Raw genomic sequence first — 5868 nt, forward strand, 5'->3', positions numbered from 1 at the left:
TTGGTGGCACACAGCTTTAATCCCAGCACTCGGGAGGCACAGCCAGGCGGATCTCTGTGAGTTCGAGGCTCAGCCTGGTCTACAGAGCAAGACCCAGGACAGGCACCAAAACCACACAGAGAGACCCTGTCTTGAAAAACCAAAAAAAAAAAAATTTCTTTTGACACTTTGTATTTATTTCTACACCAGTTTTTTTTTTGTTTTTTTTGTTTTTTTTTTTTGTTTTGTTTTTTTTTTGGTTTTTCGAGACAGGGTTTCTCTGTGTAGCTTTGCTCCTTTCCTGGAACTCACTTGGTAGCCCAGGCTGGCCTTGAACTCACAGAGATCCGCCTGGCTCTGCCTCCCGAGTGCTGGGATTAAAGGCATGCGCCACCACCGCCCGGCTTTTTTTTTAATGCAAGATTTTAGGCTTAGTAGACTAATTATGTATAGGTCCTGAGATTCAGCTGATTAACAGAAAAAGGCTATTAACTGACTAACCATGTCTGGATATTATTAATCACATAAAATAGCACACATATTCTTTGCCTTTTCCTTAAATCTCTCATTGGTTTAATTTCTTCCCTTGTAGCCCTTGTGGCTATCCCTTTAAGAGATAGGCAGAACTTTTTACAAACTACAGCTGTTGTCAGTCACCAGTTAAGCTGACCAAGTCCTTGCCAAGTGTGACTCTTATCAGAATACTTATCCCTGAGCGTTTACTTTGTAGTTTTTACTAACAAGTTGTTAATGAATGGACACGGACACACACACACATGCAAGAGGGGAACGGAGGTGGAAAGAACTAAATAGAGATGGGAGAACAGCAGGAGGGACCGAGAGGAGCTAAGTAAGAGAACAGAAAAGAAGCTGTGCAGAGGGAATTGACTGAGAAGAATAAAGTCAATGACTAAAGAACTCAGTGCTTAGATTCATTTAACATCCCTCAGATTAGACTCCCAGCTGGTTGTTAAGATTCTTCCACAGACCCTGGGAGAAAGCAACAGGGGCTGGGCCTCTAGTGTTTTCAATAATAGGCCAAGGCAAGGGGCCTTGAAGGCTGTCTGTACCTGGTATGTGATATTTTCTATCACAGCCAAGGCTCAAAGGCCCAGAAAAGGGGCTCTATTTGGGTACGATTAATAACGATTATCCCTAGTGACAATGTCTGTGACTAGTATGTGATACTTTCTACCATGGGCAAGGCTCAAAGGTCCAGAACAGGGGTTCCATTTGGGTACAATTAATAACTATTATCCCTAGTGACACACAAGCAAAATTTCTGCTTCCTTATGCTCAGTTGATCTGGAGGTCTTAGTCCCAAAGGAAGGAAAACCTGTATGGGGACACACAGCAGTGATTCTATTGGCCCAGAAGGTGACTGCCACCCTGCTGCTCTGGGCGGCTCATGCCTCTAAATCAGTAGGCAGAAAAGGCAAAGGGAGTTACAGTGTCAGGCAGAATGAAAGGTCCTATCATGCAGAAATTGGACTACTATCTCACAAAACTAAGAAGGAAGGCATCCGGAAAGGGGACATCTGTTTCATTTCCCATCGCCTATGATTAATGTCAACGGGAAATTACAGCAATGCAATCCAGAGAAGACTGCTAACAGGGCACAGTGCAAGGAGAAGGTTGAGGTTGCCTCAGCGGGTCAAGACCACACCCCGCTGAGTTGTTTGCTGAAGGCAAAGGAAATATGAGCTGAGTAATAGGAGTAAATACCATCCACAAGCATGTGATCAGTCAGATGAGAACCATAACTGTCATGCTTCTTCCTCATAAATGTTTGTATGTGTATATGTGCATATACATATATTTATACTCAGTAAGTTTTCTTCACTCATATCTCCTACAGGTAACATAAGGTTATGTCTACATTAGTATAAAGCTTTGTTAACTTTACATTATAGCACTTAGGCTCCAGACTATCATGGAAGGACTTGGCAATCTCTTCTGGAGCTAGACTTTCAGCTGTGCATACCGAGTTGGGTGGAACTATGACCTTGTTGTGGCTCTATTTGAAGATTATGATTTAGAGAGATTCATAAAGACGGACAAGGTGTGGACTTGAAATGGTTAATTGTATGTATCAACCTAGCTGGGCCATCATATAGTTATTTAGTCAAATATTCTAGATGACTCTGGAAGGATGCTTTGGATGAGATGAACATTTCATTCAGTGGACTTAGAGCAGACAGCTGGGGGTAGATTTCCTCCAATCAGTTAAAGGCCCTACTAGAACAAAAGACCTATTTCCCTAAGCAAGTCTTGGGAGAAGCCAGACTTCAGACCTGAACATCTGCTCTCCCCTGAGTCTCCAGCTCAACTCCATCCTTCAGATTTGGAATTTGCCAGGCTTCATAGCTATTTGTAACTGAATTTGTGCACATGATCTTTCGCTACATATTTTACACATGTGTTTATAAGCACATCCTGGGAAACCAATAATTTTATTGTTTTTTCCCAAAATTGAATGTGTCTTTTTTTTTTCTTGCTTTATAAATGACAACAGAAACCTATTTAAACTGGAGGAAGAGGAGGATTTATTAGCTAAAATTAAGTGTGAAAGCCATCTTTGGTCACAAACATTTTTTGTCACATCTATATAGAAACCACAGTCAATGCTGTAGAACTGTCACCTATAACTTTGAGGACAGAGAAATGACCTCAGTTCTGGAACCACATCTGTAGCTTCCACTCCAAGACTGAGGTTCCTCACCTCCTGCCTTCTAGGTGAGGGTTCTAGGCTACTGTGAGAGTCAGGTGCTCTATTCCTGTGAAAAGGAGGGTTGGGAAAAAGTGATTGACAGCTCAGTTTTCCAGAGGAAACGGGGAAATGCTGCTAAAAGAATGAGAAAAAAAAAAGGAGCAAGAGGCTACAAAGGCTGTCTACTACCTTAGGTAGACATCGCCTGACTGCTCCTCATCATTCTAGGACAATGGGCGCTTACTCCCAATTACAAGCAGAATTTACTTCCTTTTTCTCCTCCAGGAGGCAGATGCTAGAAGAGTTTTTGTTTTGCTAAGAAGGAACTTAATACACAGAAAACCAGGAGACCAGGTGGTCCTATCTTTACTCTGCCATTTCTGTCCTGTTGCAATTCTTAGAGACAGAATAAGGGTGGGCTATCTAGGAAGCTGCCGAGAGCTGAAAGCACTAGAAATGTAAGGAGACATGTGGTGGTATTGTGTTCCCCCAAAATATTGTGTACCCTAATAAACTTATCTGGGGCCAGAGAACAGAACAGCTACTAGATATAGAGGCCAAAAAATGGTGGTGCATACGCCTTTAATCCTGCCACTTGGGAGGCAGAGATCCATCTATATCTCTGTGAGTTTAAAGCCACACTGGAAACCGCCAGGCATGGTGACTCGCACCTTTAATCCCAAGAAGCGAGTCTTTAATCCCAGGAAGTGAGAGCAGAAAGCAGAAAGGTATATAAGGCATGAAAACCAGGAACTAGGCTGGTTAAGCTTTTAGGCTTTTGAGCAGCAGTTCAGCTAAGATCCATTTGGATGAGGACTCAGAGGCTTCCAGTCTGAGGAAACGGGATCAGCTGAGGAATTGGTGAGGCGAGGAAGCTGTGGCTTATTCTGCTTCTCTGATCATCCAGCATTCACCCCAGTACCTGGCTCCAGGTTTATTTTTATTAATAAGAACTTTTAAGATTCTGCTACATCTCAGGATAAAATAACTCTTCCCTGGAGCTCCAAAAAGTGGTTTCTGGACAGCCCGTGAACCAGTGAGATATCACAGGTAACTCGGATATGCAGTACAGTAGAAATCAGGAGTTTCCAACAATAGAGGTAGACTCCCACTGCAGAGTAGGAGCTTCATATTCAGTGGTAAAACATACCCACATGCACACACTACTGCTCTGGTCTGCTGTGGCTCTGCACTGAATAAAGGCAGGGAAAAACCTTACCTACCAGGCAGCACTAATGTCTCCTCCCTCTGTGATGAGGGTCCGGAACTCTGAAAGCAGACCAAGATGGGGGCTGTGCACATGGCAGTGGAAAATGCCTACCTTGTACCTCCACCACCACACCCATTAAGACAGAGCAATAATTACCTACCTAATGGCATTTACTAAGTTTCTAACTATAAGGTGCTATTCATAGTGAACCATCAGTGGGAATTTACTATTTCTGCATAATTATCCCCACAGGACCTTATATCCAGACCCTCTACCCAGCATTTTAAATGCCTAGTGAAAAGTCCACGAGCATTCCACAGAGCCCTTTACTCTATACCATTAGCAAGAAATTTCAGAACCTATCTTGCTATTAACCAAGAATCTTAGTTTCACATAATTTTGAAGTTGTCCTAAATTTCCTGTTTTCTGTGCTGGGGAATCAAGCCCAGGGCTTTATTTATTTATTAGGCAAACATCCTATCAGTACAGTATCCTCAGCATTTTACTCTTCCTTTCTCCCTTGCTCTGTCCCATCTTTCTCTTGAACTTGGGCTCCTCCTGCCTTCACTGGACCTGAACCTGGCCTTTATAAAGCATTTTCAATTATATTCACGTAACAAAAGCTTATATAATTCTGGGAAATTTTTGTTTCTATTTTTATTGTAGCTAAACACACCAATGAGTGGTTTTTTTTTTTTTTTTTAACCATTGTTTTGCTTTCTTTGAGACAGGGTTTCATATGGCACACACAGACCTGAACCCTCTGATCCTGCTGTCTCTACCCCTGGAATACTGGGATGACAGGCATTCATCATACCAGGCACAACAATAAAAACTATTACTTGATTAAATTACTCCTTATAAGTCAACCACTAACAGAACAACTGTTTTAGCCCATTGACTTTATTTTCTAGATCCAATTAATTGGGAAATACGTATCAATTTGTTTAATTTCAAGGCAGACACTTGGCAGCCTGCCACAAATCACAAACCAGTGCAACTGCTGACCAAGGGCTCTATGATCTCTCTCCACCTGTTGGAGTTCAGTAATTGAGAATTTCTGATAAGAAGCTCACACAGGGAGCCAGGGCCTCATGAGCTGAGCTTTCCACGGCTGCTCTGGGCTTAGCCTGCTCTCCTTCCCCATGTCTGCACTCAACGGACTGCTCTTTGTGCTCTCATGGCATTGCAGGCTCGCACAGCTATCATGTTAAACCAGAACTATTTAGTTCTTCCTTTCTTCTTCTACTTCTTCTTCTTCTTCCTTCTTCTTCTTCTTCTTCTTCTTCTTCTTCTTCTTCTTCTTCTTCTTCTTCTTCTTCTTCTTCTTCTTCTTCTTCTTCTTCTTCTTCCTCTTCTTCTTCCTCCTCCTCCTCCTCCTCCTCTTCTTCTTCTTCTTCTTTTCTCCTCCTCCTCCTCCTTCTCTCCTTCTCCTTCTCCTTCTCTCTCCTCCTCCTTCTCCTTCTCCTCCTCCTCCTCCTCCTCCTCCTCCTCCTCCTCCTCCTCCTCCTCCTCTTCTTTTTGGGTTTTTCGAGACAGGGTTTCTCTGTATAGCTTTGGCACCTTTCCTGGAACTCACTCTGTAGCCCAGGCTGGCCTCAAACTCAGAGATCCACCTGCCTCTGCCTACCAAGTGCTAAGATTAAAGATGTGCACCACCACCGCCCAGCTTTATTATTTATTTATTTTTTTAATAAACTAAAAACTGCAGTAAAAAATAATTTTGAATATTTCATAAGAAAATCTAATCATTTTAGGATATTTTAAAAGCATTCTTTCTATTTATTTCTGCATATAAAAAGGCAAATGAATTGAATGGGAAATATATTTTAAGCCGCTTCACATAGCATGCAAAGGAAGAACCAGAAGAGATGAGGAGTAAAAATAAAAAATATCCCTAGATAAAAACCACGTGTGTGGATGATGACTCAGGGTGGTATAAATAACTCGTGAGGTGAAGCAAATGATA

Source organism: Peromyscus maniculatus, chromosome 3 (assembly GCF_049852395.1).
Source record: "Peromyscus maniculatus bairdii isolate BWxNUB_F1_BW_parent chromosome 3, HU_Pman_BW_mat_3.1, whole genome shotgun sequence".
In the NCBI taxonomy this organism is placed as follows: domain Eukaryota; kingdom Metazoa; phylum Chordata; class Mammalia; order Rodentia; family Cricetidae; genus Peromyscus; species Peromyscus maniculatus.